Source organism: Nyctereutes procyonoides, unplaced genomic scaffold, assembly GCF_905146905.1.
Source record: "Nyctereutes procyonoides isolate TBG_1078 unplaced genomic scaffold, NYPRO_anot_genome, whole genome shotgun sequence".
Classification (NCBI taxonomy): Eukaryota; Metazoa; Chordata; class Mammalia; order Carnivora; family Canidae; genus Nyctereutes; species Nyctereutes procyonoides.
This window is the reverse complement of record NW_026575144.1, coordinates 3,418,173-3,433,312: the sequence shown is the minus strand read 5'-3', so window position 1 is coordinate 3,433,312 and position 15,140 is coordinate 3,418,173. Positions and strand designations below refer to the sequence as shown.

Sequence of the window (15,140 nt, the reverse complement as noted above, 5' to 3'; positions counted from 1 at the left end):
GCGTTTCTGTTCTGGACCTCTCCACCCTCCACCCCCTGCTCCATCCCGAGTTCCAATATGCTCCCATTGTGACAACCCCAAATGCCTGCCCCTCCTTGTGTCTAAATTCCCTTTGGGAGGATGCCATTGTCCAGAGTGGGAACTGTAGCAAATGTGGAGAGTTGAGCTGGAAGCCCAGAGGTGGGGGAGAGGAAAGGGATGGCTGAGCAGGACTCTGAGGACTGGTGCAGGATTTGGGGACAATTAGACAAAGGGCCAGGGACGGAGTCACCTCAGTTAGGGTTTTCCCTCTCTCCCTGCACCTGCCAGCTTACTCCCAGAGAGATGGCGCCATGTCTGTAGAGCTGATCGACATGCTGAATGGTTGGTCCTCAGTCTCTAGTGTGGTCCTGGAAGTTCTCCTGGGTCTTGAGTTTGCCACGCTGCCCTGTTGGCCCCAGGGCCCTCCAGTCACAAGGGTGGAGGTGCTGGCCTGGTGACTGTTCACCAGTAGAACAGGGATAGCCATGAGTGCAGTTGAATGGGGCCACCCAACTGGACTGGGGGCGGATTACACAGTGCTTGAATTTTCGCTCTGCCGTTTCTGTGCCTGTGAATCATGAATTCTTGGGCAGTTGTAGTCAAGGCTTTACATTATCGAGCCCCCCTCAATTGGAGAGAGTGAGTCAGAGTCAGGTTGATGTCTACATCAGTGAGATGCGGGGAGAAGAGTTGCAGGAGAACCCACAGGTAAGGGGTGTTAGGGATTGGGGGAGGAGAGGGATGGATTCTGTGCCAAGGGAAAAATGATTGAAGTCAGTGATTTCCTAACTGGGTTTTGCATCAGAATCAGTTAGAAAAAGTATAAAAAAGAAAACAGTGCATATATTCCTTGGCTCCACTCCAGACTGAAGAAATTGGATTCTCTAGGATTAGGGTCTGTATTTTTATTATGATCCTCAGGCAGTTCTTATGCCCTGTAGTGGCCAATCAAGCTTGGAAAACCCTGATTTAAATAGAGTCCAATCAAATAATTCCCACACCACAAATGAGAAGGTTAGAGGAGCTTGGCATGTTGCTTTGCTGGCTATCTGCCCTGTTGGTAAAGGGAGTGAGCAGGTAATATGCTAGGTGGTTAATTATATTGGCATTTATTCATTCTGAAATGTTTACAAAAGTAATTAGAAGTCAAATTAGGTTTGATGCTCAGTGACCTTTAAGGAAAGGCTTGGCTTCAAACAACCAAAAAAAAAAAAAAAAAAACACGAAAGAAAGAAAAAAAATGCTTATTTCAAAGGTTAATCAGAGCAAAACACAGCATGATTAGCTGGGATCTCCAGCATGCAAAAGTAGGGTGTTATTTGACATTAAGGATGAGAGGAAATGGAGATCACTTCTGGGTTGTTGTTTTTCTGGATTGATTGAGAATGTGAGAGCCACCTTCTTAGAAATAAGAATCCCTCTCAGTATGAGCCTAGAGGGGAAAAGGTGTTCTGAGAAGATATGCTGATCAAGTCTTCCTAGATCTGAATCTTTCTTGACTAGCCTGGCAGTTTTCAACTTTTTGCCTGTCCTGCTGGGAAGATCTTTTCAATTGTGAATTCAGAGGTCTTGCTCTAATGGGGAAGCATCACCAAACTGGACCTCTGTCTATTCTTACCTCAAGGCCTAGAGACTATCATCCCACCTTCCAATGGTGCTAAGTCCTCACCTCTCTATGCAATTACTTTCTCCCTAGCCGGGGATGGGTATCCAGGATCCCAGGGTGCATTTTCCTGACAGTGGAGTTCAGGCTGACTAGCTATGTGATTTTAGGCAAGCTTCCTGGCCCTTCTCTATTCCCCTTTTGCCTTTCTAGATCCATTTTCCACCTTGTCCTATGCCCTGGGAGACTTCTATAAACTGCATCATGTGGACTTCCTTGCCAGCTGACTTCCTGCTGGGTTCAGCCAGTAAGGGGAAGGAATGTCCCTTACCTGCTTGTTTGGGTTGCCCTGGACCTAGGAAGAGCCCTCCTTGCCAGCCTCACCTCCACCTCTGGGCCTTTCTCTGAGCTCCCTTTGCACCTTCCTTCGCAGAGGCAGTGATGGCCTCATCCACTGGTGGTATTTCCCTGACCTTGGAGAACCTCTGTAAATACCTTTCAGAGAGTCTCTTCAGTTCAACACTTTGAGGGATCTGTTTATTTTATTTTATTTTTTTACATTTGCTTTTATTTAAGTCCGATTTGCCAACATATAGTGTAACACCCAGGCTCATCCCATCAAGTGCCTTCCTCAGTAGCCGTCACCCGGTTACCATCCCCCCCCCACCTCTCCTTCTACAACCCTTTGTTTGTTTCCCAGAGTTAAGAGTCTCTCATGGTTTGTCTCCCTCTCTAATTTTTCTCACTCAGTTCCCCTCCTTTGAGGAAAACTGTTTTATTTATTTATTTATCTATTTATCTATTTATTTATTTATTTTTGAAAACTGTTTTAAATCTGAGTCCTGCCTGATGGACTTTTAAAAAAGTTATCAAGTGGGGGAAGCAAACCTTCCCCTGTCTGCCTTGGTGTAGTTATACAGATAACATGAGATCTATTTGGGGAGTGTGCTTCAGAAGTGGAAGTGTTCTAATGTGGAGTGGCATCGTAGTTACTGCTATGTGACTCCAAATAATGTCTGACACATCTCATAACCCTATGGCATTTTGGAGTTTTCAATATATGATATTTACGTAGTAAATTCTCGATTAAGCCAGAGAGCAGGAAGTGGGGAGACGACGACAAGACTGTTTTCCTCCTTTCAAGTATGTAGACTCACCATTTTTTTGGAAGATAACAGAAGTGCCTGGTTTTATTGTCTTTGTTATTTATAGATATTACTTCCAGATTCTGGTAATAGGTTGGGGTGTGTATGTGTATATATATATATATATATATATATATATATATATATATATATATATTAGTTTTCAGGTTGCATTAACTTTTGGTTTATGTTTGGGTTCCATAGATATTTTGTTTAAAGTTAGGAGAAGCTATGTCAAGGATTACTGGAAAGACTTCATTTTAGCCTAAAAACCTCGAAAGCACAAGTTTTTAAATGGCTACACACATTATGTCATAATTTGTTTAACCATTGCCCCATTGTTAGATAACCACATTGTTTCCAGTTTTGCTCTTTGATGAATAGTGCTAGAGTGACCACTCTGGCGCTTTGAATAGTGTGCACATCGTTCAACAATGCTAGGCACTGCTCAGGTCAGGTCCTCGTGGATGCTGCAGTAAATGAGGCAAAGCCCTACTGTCATGAACTTACATTCTAGTTGGGGAGAGAGAGACAATAAAGAAACAATTGAATGGAAAGGGTAAGGCAGGGGAAGGGAGATAGATAATGGAATGCCTGTTTAAATAGGGCAATCACAGAAAGCCCTTCTCATATGGTGATCTGAATGATTTAAGGGAGCAAGCCAGGCAGATCTCTGGGGGAAGGGCATGCCTGACAGAGGGAATGGCAAGTGCAAAGGTCTGGAGACAGGAATGTGCTTGGTGTACTTGGGGAACAGTAAGGAAGTCAGTGGGACTCAGAGGAATGAGTCAGGGGCAGTAGTAAGAGCTGAAGTCAGAAGCAGAACTGGGGGCAAGATCTTGAAGAGTCGTATAGGCCATTGGAAGGGTTCTGATTGGTGATGGGAGACCCTGGAGAGATTGGAGCAGAGGAGTGACAGGATCAGACTTTGACTTAAAAGTCAAAGAGAGAGACTTTTTTTTATTAGAGAGAGAGAGAGCGAGTGCAGGGAGAGGGACGAGCAGATAGGGCATTGAGTGCAGAGACATGGGACTCGACCTCATGACGCTGAGATCATAACCCTGAGATCAGGACCTGAGCAGAAATCAAGAATCAGACGCTTAACCGACTGAGCCATCCAGGTGCCCCTAAAAAGGCTCTTTTGATTGCTGTGTGAAAGCTGCTTTGAAGGGGGCAAGGGTAGAGTCGGAGGTGACAGGAGGCCTTGGGAATAATCTGGGGAGAGGTGATGGTGGCTTGGATGAGGGTTGTCACAGTGGAGGTCATGAGGAAGGTGGATTGGGGCGTATTTTAAAGGCAGGGGTGCAGAGTTTAACCATGGCTCGAAGCAGAGTATGAAAGGAAAGAGTTAAGGGTGACTCTGGGCTTTGCCCTGAGTAATGGTGGTTGAAGGATAAACAGATGAATGTTTTGTTAGGGCAGGAGTTCTCAGTCCAGGGCAATTTTGCCCACCCGGGGGACATTTGGCAGATAGCCTGGTGTCACAATTGGGGTGGAGGATGTGTAGGCAGAAGCCAGGGATGCTCTAGACCTCCCACAATGCGTAGGAAAGCACCCCACCCCCCATAAAGCATTATCTGCCCCCAAAATGTCAATAATGCTGAGACTGAGAAACCCAGTGTTAGAGAAATCACTTTTTTTTTTCTTTTCTCAGCATCTTTCTTCTCTTGGCTTTATTCTTTTCCTCTAGATGATAGGTTTCTTTGCCATGTCTGGTACAAGTTAGGAAATGATTGGTCCACGTGTCCTCCCTCTGTCCCACCAAATGTGAACTTTAAACTCTTCCACATTCAACTCACTATACATGGTCTCTGTTTCAATTCCATGCTTTTAGCCAAGAGAATTTCCTTGGCCTGGGCATTTTCTCTGTTCAATCAAGCGTGTCAGAGGCAGGCCCACATGGGTCCCCGTCTATTTAACAAAGATGGTAGGAAAGATATTCTGGGAAAGAATGAAGGTCAGATAAGAAAATTAACTGGAGTGTCTCTTGTATGAACTTGGAAAATTCAACCTGAAGACTTGACTCCTGGGGGTCTTGCACAGCCCATACAGCCATCTACGCCCCATCCTTTAAAATTAGCAGGGGAGGGAAACCATAAGAGAGGGGTGATGGCTAAGGATCTCCTGGGCCATATTCCAAATCTGGATCCCCACTGAACTGGACATAAAAGAGAAGGCTGCTTGCTGTGTTTTCCTCTTCTCTTTTTAATTGAATTTGAATACAGCATATCTTCAGAGGAAATCATCTGGAGCAACAAACACTCATTGCTAGTGACTGGCATGAAAAGTAATAGTGGGAAGAAAGCATGGAATACACTGTGCATTTATTGTGACATATGGCTCTCCTCCTGGATTTTCATTGACTATATTATCCAGGCAGGAACTTGTTTTCATAGAGAAAGGGGTGTTCTGCAGATGGCAGCATATTGGAATCATTGTCAAAAAGAGGAGAGATGATATCAGCCTCGTATTGAATCAAACATTCAGTTAAGAATTAGTCTGAGATAATTTTTCCATGCAGTAATGAGCATTTTAATATTTCCAGCCTGCTGTTCCACATGACTAATGCACTTCTCACAAAGGGATGTCTCTGGGGGCCTTAGAATCGGGCTAATAACAACTGTGTTAGGGACAGGATGATGATGGTGAGGAGAGAGGTAGCTCAGGGACGTGCTGGAGGACTCCCAGCGTGGGCAAAGCAGGAGACTGTGGTGACCAGAATGACCTGCTTACTCCTCCCACCCACTGGAAGTAGTTGCATTTTTCAGATCAGTGAGTTAAAGGTTTGAAAGTCCCTGTCTACAGGTCCCTTCATGTCATGGCCTGTGTCAATACTTCATTCTTCCTATGAATGAATAATATTCCACTGTGTGGATGTCTCACAGTTTATTTAATCCATTCATTAGTTGATGGACAATTGTGTTGTCTCTAGTGTTTGGCTGCTGGGAGTGATGCTGCTGCAAATATTCATGTGTAGGCCGTGTGTGCTTGAGCCCTAGCTGGTCACCTTATAGAGACAATGGCTCTGGAAGTCTGCCGTGATCGGCCTTCTTCTCTCTTCCCTCTTCTTCCTGCCACAGTGGATTGCTCTCTCCACTCTCGGGATCTTGTGCATCTTTCCATTATTAGACTTTGTTGCAGTCTAGTATGATGTTTTCCTTGTCATCCCACCTGTCACCTCTGTGAAAGCAAGGACTGTGTGTAATTCTAAGCTAGTTTTACGTCTTAAGTAATTGCTGGCTTTCCAGTTATGGCCTTTAGAGACAATGGGTTTTTCTATTGTACTTCATTTATTTATTTATGTTTTTATTTAAATAAATTAAATTAAATTAATTACATTTAGTTAAATTAACATGCAGTGTAATATTAGTTTCAAGTATAGAAACTAATATCAGAAACACAATATCCAGTGCTCATCACAATTGCCCTCCTTAATACCCATCACCCATTTAACCCACCCACCCCCCGCCCTGTATCTTACTCTTTAAAGGAATTTCAGGGAATGAATTTGTCCTAAAAATTCCACATCTTTTTCTGTAGCGTCCATGGGTCCTTTTTTGGCTATGGCCTACTCAAAGGTGGCTGGAATCTGTCGACCTTGTTCATTCATGGTGAACCAGAAGGAAGCAGCAGGGGGATTCAGAAAATCAAATGTTTTTTTCCCCCTCATATTTATGATGTTAAACAATCTTTTTGTGTCTCTTATTTTTTTTTCTTTTCTGAGCTCTGAAGGAGGGGGAGCACCTAATGGGGCTCCTTGTGGGGGGGTTCATTCAGTGAAGCATTGGCATAGGTGGCTAATAAACATCATATAAGGGTGGGGCTATGACCAGTGGGAGACTTCTTGAGGCTGGCAGGCGACAGTGTTGCTGTTGATGACACAGTTGGACTTTCTCTTGAGCATCTGCTCTGCTGGAGCTGACATCTTCTGTATTTTTTACAGGAAATGACCAGATCTTTCTTTAGTAGCTCAGGGCTCTGTGTCCTCACCATGGCTTTTGAAGATGATGCAGCCAAGTGACGAAGGTCATGTCAACTGGACTGAGTCCTCTGACAGGAGGACTTCTGAGCTGTCATGGCCATGGCTGCTGCTCCTTGCTGTTGGGTCACTGTGTCCTCCTCAGTCCTTATAACAATAGGAGACCCTGGAGGGTTTGGCGTAGGGAAGTAACATGATCAAACTTTGATATAAGAGGCTCTTTGGGCTGCTGTATGGAAGATGCTCTGAAGGGGGCAATGGTAGAGCAGGGTGACCAGTTAGGAGGCTTTGATGATGAGATGATGGTGGCTTGGATGAGGGTTGTTGTGGTGGAGGTCATGAGGAGTAGTTGGATTGTGGGTATATTTTGAAGGTAGAGGTAGCAGAGTTTAATCATGGCTATAAGCAGGGTGTGTATGAAAGAGGGGAGTTAAGGATGACTCTTGAGTTTTGCCCCAAGTAATGGTTGAAGGATAAATAAATGAATGTCTTGTTAGGTCAGGTATTCTTATGCTTATGTGCCCTCCCATAGCACTCACCTCCCATTTTGAGGCTGCTCATTTGCTGGCTTGTAGACTCACTAGTCTGCATGGTCCTGGACAATCAGGATTTTGTTTCAGCTCCATGCCGACACTGCTGGGTGCTCTGTAGGTTCTCAGGGATTGTTTTGGAGTGGGCCACTTCCCGGCATCCCTTTAGGGCTTGCTGAGGGCGTAGATAAAACAGGGGGAGGCTCTCTGGGTGTGGGAAACAAGTAGGTGCGAGTGTGGAATGAGACTGGAGGCCTCGGTACACTTTGGCTTAGAGAGAGGCAATCCTGGAATTTATTTATTTTTAATTTTTTAAAAAAGATTTTATTTATTTATTTGAGAGGGACAAGGATAGCAACAGAGAGTATGAGCTGAGCTGGGGAGGAGAGGGAGAAACAGGCTCCCCACTGAGCAGGGACCCAGATGTGGGGCTCCATCCCAGGCCCCCAAGATCATGACTTGAGCTGAAGCCAGATGCTTAACTGACTGAGCCACTCAGGCACCCACAATCCTGGAATTTACACTTCTGTTCTTATGAGGTTGTCCAAACAGCCTTTATGTTTAAATGGTCTTCTAGCTGGATGGTATGTCTCTGTCTGTACTTGGGCTGCTAGGCCTTTGCATAGGGCTTCTCAGGTGAGTTCCAGCTCTGAACTTTTAGAAAAGGCATGTGGCTTCAAAATTATTTTCCTCTCCTGATCTGAAATTGCCTCAGCTTGTTGAAATCACCTTAGAGGACTACTTGTTTCTGCCCAAATAATAAATCCCTGGCCATGTGTTGCATTTGATACTTTCCCAAGTGCTTTCAAAGAATTCTTTCATGGAGCTGAGGCTGTGTTTTCTCCTTCTGTCATCCCAAGTGCTGACAGGACACTGCCTACCTGGACGATGCAGCTACATCTAACTTCAGGGAGGATGTGGCAACATTTGCTTTTCCATTTTTACAAATAAAGCAACCAGTGTTATGGAGGCAACGGCTATTTAGAGCCATATATGGGTTTTCTTAGTTTTTTTTCACAATGCCACTCATTTCCAATCACATTGCTGATAATGTGTTTGACCATATGTGACTGCTTAAATAGTTCATATATTCTGGTAAGAAATCTGTTCCTGTCTTGCTCTCTCTTTGGATTTCCTTTGCCTGCCTTTGAGAATGAACAGCCAGGTAATCAAATCAGTGAGTCATCTCTATAAAAAAGCCAAACCAAACCCCCAAATAAACGAAGGTGATGTTTATCTATGGGTTTTGAGAGAATCCAACCCCAGGGGTGCTAACAGACCGAATAACATGGAATTCCAAGGCTCAGAAGCCCCGTCATTCTATCCCACCGCAGCACAAGGGACCTTTCACGTGCCTGGGACACTAGAAATAACTAAATGGATTTTTCCTTCTCTTATAAGTGTTTACTGGGGATACCATTCACCTTGCAATTAATGCAAACCTGGTTTGGGGGTAGTGCCATCTCTTCTGCTCTATCTCTCCGTCCTTAGCGACTGTAAGCCTCATGAGGTCATGTCTTCTAGGTCTCTACCAACTTCATGGTGTCTCTCCTGGGGTAAACCCCAGCGAAGAGCTGCTTTTGAATATTTACAGGTGTACCCCATTTTATTGCACTTTGCTTTATTGTGCTTCGCAGCTGTTGCTTTTTTTTTTCCCCCCACAAGTGGCAGGTTTGGGATTAGTCTGCCGTTGAGCAAGTCTGTTGGAGCAATTTTTCCAGCAGCACTTGCTCACTTTGTGTCTCTGTGTCCTATTTTGGTAGTTCTCACAATATTTGAAGTTTTCCATTATTATTATATTTGTTATGGTGATCTGGGGTCAGTGATGATGACTTGCTGAAAGCTCAGATGATGGTTAGCATTTTTTAGCCATTGAGTGTTTTTTTTTTATTAAGGTATGTACATTGTTCTGTGTATTTTTTTTTTTTTAGATATAATGCTATTGTGTACTTAGTAGACTACAGCATGGTGTAAACATAACTTTTATATGCACTGGGAAACCAAAGATTTCATTTGACTCACTTTATTGTGATATTTGTTTTATTGCAGTGGTCTGGAACTGAACCCACAATATCTCCAAGGTGTTCCTGTGTATTTCCATATGAATATTCCACCTTCAGTTAAAATTCTGTATGAGTTAAGTTAGTCTCCTCTTTGTTTTAAAATAAATTTAAGACAAACCATAGGAGACTCTTGGCTATGGGAAACAGAATTGCTAGAGGGGAGGTGGATAGGGGGATGGGGTTGCTGGGTGATCGGCATTTAGGAGGGCGCGTGATGGGATGAGCACTGGGTGTTGTATGCAACTGATGAATCACTGAACCCTACTGCTGAAACTAGTAATATACTGTATGTTAATTGAATTTAAATAAAGAAAATAAAATAGATTTAAGTCAGCTTACATGGATGTCACATGTTAAGATAACATAATTCGGAGAAAAGTAGGGAAAAATGAAGAAAGGGTAGGGCCATAAAGTGGGGCCCCCAAGAGGCGTGGAGGCTACAGGTGAACTGCAGATGTAGCTTTAACTGATAGGAAACCAAAGTGTTGCACAGTCCATTGTCCATGTGCTAAATAAAGCAAGCCAGCTTCTCAGGAGGAGCACACCACTGGATCCTAAGAGCCTAAAGGGATTTCCTAAAGGCTACCCATGAGACTCACAGCTCTCTGCTGGCCTGGGCTCCCCAAGGGATAGATATTTGAGTACAGAGAGGCATAGATGGACTGCACAGCTTTCAACCAGTCCTTCATATATTTTATTGGTCTCAGCTGAGCTTTTGTTCAAATGCAGTTTATTTTTAAGAGAACATATCCATCTTGCTCCCAAATGAACTCTCCCTTCTGCTTCTCTTTTTCTGACAGAAAGCTAAAATCATGCAGCCATGTAAGTCTGCATGATTCGAGCTGCCCAGGATTCCTTTGCTTATTTCTTCTCATATCCAACCAGCTGTTAAAATCTGCTTGCTTCAATTCTACTCCTCTCCTCCTCTCCCTCCTCCCTCTCTCCTGACCTCCTTCCCTCCCTCCCTCTCTCCTTCCCTTCTTTCCTTCATCTCTCACCATGTACCAGAAGCTGACTACGCAGATGAAGGCATGATGTTAAATATATGTACTGGTTGGCAAGGGGACCGGCCAACCAGAAGGAATATCAGCTTTGGCACCGGAGCAGTGTTCTCAAAGCCTTCTATGCCATGCATGAAGACACAAACTCTATTTGCTGAGTTGGGGAAGAGGGTGGTTTTGGGGAGTTCTGGGAGAGGGCTGGGCACAGGGGTGAGTGAGTGTGGTTTCCAGTAAGGGGCTGCTTACTCATAAGTGGAGAAGTGTTTCAGTATTTTTCACAGCTGATGCACCTGCACTGGTGGATGCTGGCGCATATCAGCCCTGGGTGGATGGGGTCACAAAGAGGACTCTGCCCTGGTTCCTATCCTAGAGGACACTGGAGTTCACTACTTCAGAATGCATTTCAGAAACATCCTTTCCTCTGTCTATGCCACAACTGTAATTTAGACCCTCACGGTCTCTGGCTCCATCCACTACAATTACCTCTTAACCGGTAACTCAAACTGAATTTTAATTTCTTTCCTCTTTTATATTTGCTTTCCAATGTTTCCAGTATGTGCTGCTAGAGATTGTTCCCTAAAAATACTGCTTTTATCACACTATTACCTTCAACTCCAAAACTGTTAATGGCTTTTCTCTCCTTTCTAGGATAATATTCACACTCCCTAGCTGGGCATGTGGGCCTTCTGGTTTACACCCGTAGCACTGCATCAAGGAATATGGTGTCACAGAAGGACCAGCTATAGTCTCCTCTGTTCTTAGGTAGCTTAAAATGGGCAGTGAAAGTGTGGAAGAGATATGTGTCATGACTATTATGTAGAAAAAGCAAATGTGGGAAACAGGTGATGATGGGGTGTGGGGTGGGGCAGGCTGGTGTCATTAATAGGATTGGACAGTCAAGGAGTCAAGTCACTTTCAATCTGACCTCTCTTGGTGAGCCAAGAGCAATGGATTCCTGGGTGCAGGCCCCTGATTCTGGGTGGTTGAACCTGGGAAGGATGAGGGAGGCTTGTCAACCTGAAGATGAAACTTGTTATACTTTCTGACCTGCAAATCCAGGATGCAAAGGCTTTCCAAAGTTTCGGTGCCCTGAGTAAGATTCAAATGGGGGAATAATGTGTTTGAGACCTACTGTCACATATCTTACTACCTTCCTCAGAGTGTTACCCTCAACTCTCAGTGGGCATCTGGCTGTCCTGGGCCTGACTGGCTTCACAAGAGAAGCTCTGCAGGGAGTGACTGAGGACTTTTCTCTGAGCTGTTCTTTAAGACCAAGTTTGGCTCCCAAGTGCCTGGACTTAGGCCAGGAGAAATCATTCCTACCTACTATGAACTGAGAGCCATGATTACTCAGTGGGTCAATCTTAGAGGCAGGATTGTAGGGCTACCAGAACCTTGACTCTTTCCACTTTATGGCTTTGCCCTGCTGGAGCTAATACTTTTTGGGAGTGTGGGCAGAACAAGGATCATCCGTGGGCTTCATCTGCCACCTTGGGAAGGGGACTTTTAAACCTCTAAGCCCCAATGGTATTTCTATTTGTTAATGAAGATGGTTGAATGTTCATGTGCCTTGAGGGACAGGGATGCCCTTCTCCAGCAGAAGTGCTGGTATTTCATGACTGAGTGACGATAGCAAAAGTCTCGAGCTCCCCAGTCATATATCTCTGCATTAGCTTCAGTGCCTTTTTTGGTTTTAGACATTGAAGGTCCTTTTAGAGAGGCCATCCCGCTCTTACTTGCCAGTATCCTCACTATTAGCCCTAGTGTACTTCAATCATCTATGCCGTTACTGTTTGGAATTTGAATTGTCATGAGATTTGAAATAAAATAGTGCATATAGGGTGCTTAGTGCAGTGATGGACACATTTTAGGAGCTCAATAAATCGTCACTACCATAATGATTCTCACTGAATTGGGAATATCCTATAATCACAAAATAGGCCCTCAATCCACATTAGTTATTCAGATGAGTATCACCTGGCAAGAGTGGGGAGCTGGGGTCCAGGTCAGAGAAGTTTTCAAACAGGGAAGGGAGTGGAGAAGGGCCTGATATATGTATATGACTGTGTACCCAGTCGGAGCAGTGGAAGCAGATCGCCTCTGTCATGAAGCGCCGGTTTCTGCTCCCCTTCTTTGACTCAGCCTATCAGGGCTTTGCATCTGGAGACCTAGAGAAGGACGCCTGGGCTGTCTGCTATTTTGTGTCTGAAGGATTTGAGTTCTTCTGTTCTCAGTCCTTCTCCAAGAACTTTGGACTCTACAATGAGCGTATGGGCAATCTGACCGTGGTTGCCAAAGATCCCGATAGCATCCTGCGGGTCCTTTCCCAGATGGAGAATATTGTTTGAATTACTTGGTCCAACCCCCCTGCTCAGGGAGCGCGGATTGTGGCCTCTACCCTCTCTAACCCTGAGCTCTTTAAGGAATGGACAGGTAACGTGAAGACAATGGCTGGCCGGATTCTGACCATGAGATCTAAACTTAGGGAACGCTTAGAAGCCCTCAAGACTCCTGGAACCTGGAACCACATCACAGAGCAAATTGGAATGTTCAGCTTCACCGGGTTGAACCCCAAGCAGGTTGAATATCTGGTCAACGAAAAGCACATCTATCTGCTGCCAAGCGGTCGGATCAACATGTGTGGCTTGACCACTAAAAATCTAGAGTACATGGCCACCTCCATCCATGAGGCTGTCACCAAGATCCAGTGAAGAAATACCACCCGAACCAGCACCACCAAAGCGGCCCTCTGTCATGTGTGTTCCCTGCCTGCACAAGCCTCGCTGTGTGTATCACGGAAAGAGACTACGGAGGACTAGAACGCTGCTCTGGTGAGGTGGCCTCTGTTCAAGCTGGCCCCCTACAAGAAGAACATCCCTCATAAAGAAACGGGGGCCTGGGATCAGAGCCCCTTAGGAGGCCAGAGCAAATTAAGGTTTTTATTTAAGAATAAAAAGGACTTTGATCATGAGACCTAGATATCTCGCTCCCTCACTAGAAGCCGGAATGCTGCCTCTCTTGCTCATGTGCTTTTGTGTATCGCTTGACTCGGCACAAAATCTTGCCCCAAAGATCAAGTTGTCTGAAGAGCCAACTGTGATTGTGAGTGTTGGCTGTGTCATTAAAACTTGTCATCTATAAAACAAAACAAAACAAAACAAAAACAAAAACAAAAAACAAAAAACTGATGCTCATCAACTGAGCATCTGAAGGACTAAGGCAAAGTTCAGCAAATTAAGACCCATGGGCCAAATCCAGCCCTTCTTGTCTCTGTCTAACCTGAAAAGAATGTTCTTTAACAGCTTCAAATGGTTGAAAAAAATCTAAAGAAGAATGATGTTTTGCAAAATACGTGAAAATTGTATTAATTCAAATTTTAGGGCCCATAAATAAAGTTTTGTTGGCACACAGCCGTGCCCACTTGTTTATGCATGGTCAGTGGTTGCTTTCACTCTGTGACCGCAGAGTTGAGTAGTAACACCAGAGATGGTATGGCTCCCCAGGCTGAAAATATTTCTACCTAAGGGCCTTTCATAGTAAAAGTTTGCCTCGGTCTATGGCAGAGTGATTTAAGAGAGGGAGGTGAAGGAAAACTCAAACATACTTCACTCAGTTCACAAAGCTTCCAAAGGGAGGCCTTGCTGACTTGGGCCAAGAAATTAGATTTTGTCCTGTTTCGATTCAGTTTAGTGAATACTCACTGAAGGCTCCCGATATGAAAGACATTGCCCTGGGTACAAAGAATTACTCTCTGCCCTTGGAAACATCACAATATTATAAGGTAATGGAATTATGGGCAGAGCTGTGGAATCATCTAGATTTAGTTTCAAATCCTGGCTCCATCACTTTATTAGTTGTGTGTTCTGCTGGTTATCTTCTTTTTGCTTTTCTTCTCTTTGCTGCCCTGATCTGTGGCTGGGGAAGGTGATCCATGGATTTTACCAGTGAACTCCCTTGCCATTCAGCTTCCAGGTGGTTTTGGCCAATGGGAGGTTCGAGCAAGAAATCAGATGGTAGGAGCTAAGGGAGTCAAGATATTTATTCTCCTACTCTCCTTGTCAGTTGGCGGTGTTTGGCTGCATGGCTCCCATTGGAAGGCCATTTGCATATAGCTACTCTTTCTGCTGGGTACTGATAACTACTCTTCCCTCTTTCCCTTGGGCTTTGGGTTGTAATAGGTGCTAATGTCAATAGCTTCAGGCTGTTGCAATAGCCCTCATTGGTTCTTTTTTTTTTTAATTTTTTTTTCTTTATTTATTTATGATAGTCACACAGAGAGAGAGAGAGAGGCAGAGACACAGGCAGAGACACAGGCAGAGGGAGAAGCAGGCTCCATGCACCGGGAGCCTGACGTGGGATTCGATCCCAGGTCTCCAGGATCAGCCCTGGGCCAAAGGCAGGCACCAAACCACTGTGCCACCCAGGGATCCCGCCCTCATTGGTTCTTAAACATTACCCAAGCATTTATAAATGGTTCAAGTGAGCTTTAGCTTCTTCATCTGTAAAATTAGGATATCACATGAGTTGTTGCGATCACAAAATATATAAGCTCCTACACAGTGTCTGGGCATGCAGTAGGGGCTCAGCAAATACTATTTATCTTCTGCTTTTCTTAAGAGTTTATGGTCTCTTAAGGGAGATGAGCCAGAGGCTACAAAAAAGCTTAAGCCAAATTAGAGTCGTAGCTTAGGGATTATTAGGAAAGGACAAATTTGTAAAAATAGTTTGTAAGTAAAACTAGCAGAATTTAGATGTATGGGGTCGGGGGTGGTGGACTGGGGGTAAGCTCAAGTGTTTT

The 15,140-nt window shown here is 44.4% G+C and overlaps 1 pseudogene; it reads left to right on the top strand.

Annotated features, from left to right (window-relative positions):
* The first annotated feature begins 332 nt into the window (after positions 1-332).
* On the top strand, positions 333-13,418 carry LOC129499103 (aspartate aminotransferase, cytoplasmic-like; annotated as a pseudogene).
* The last annotated feature ends 1,722 nt before the right edge of the window (positions 13,419-15,140 follow it).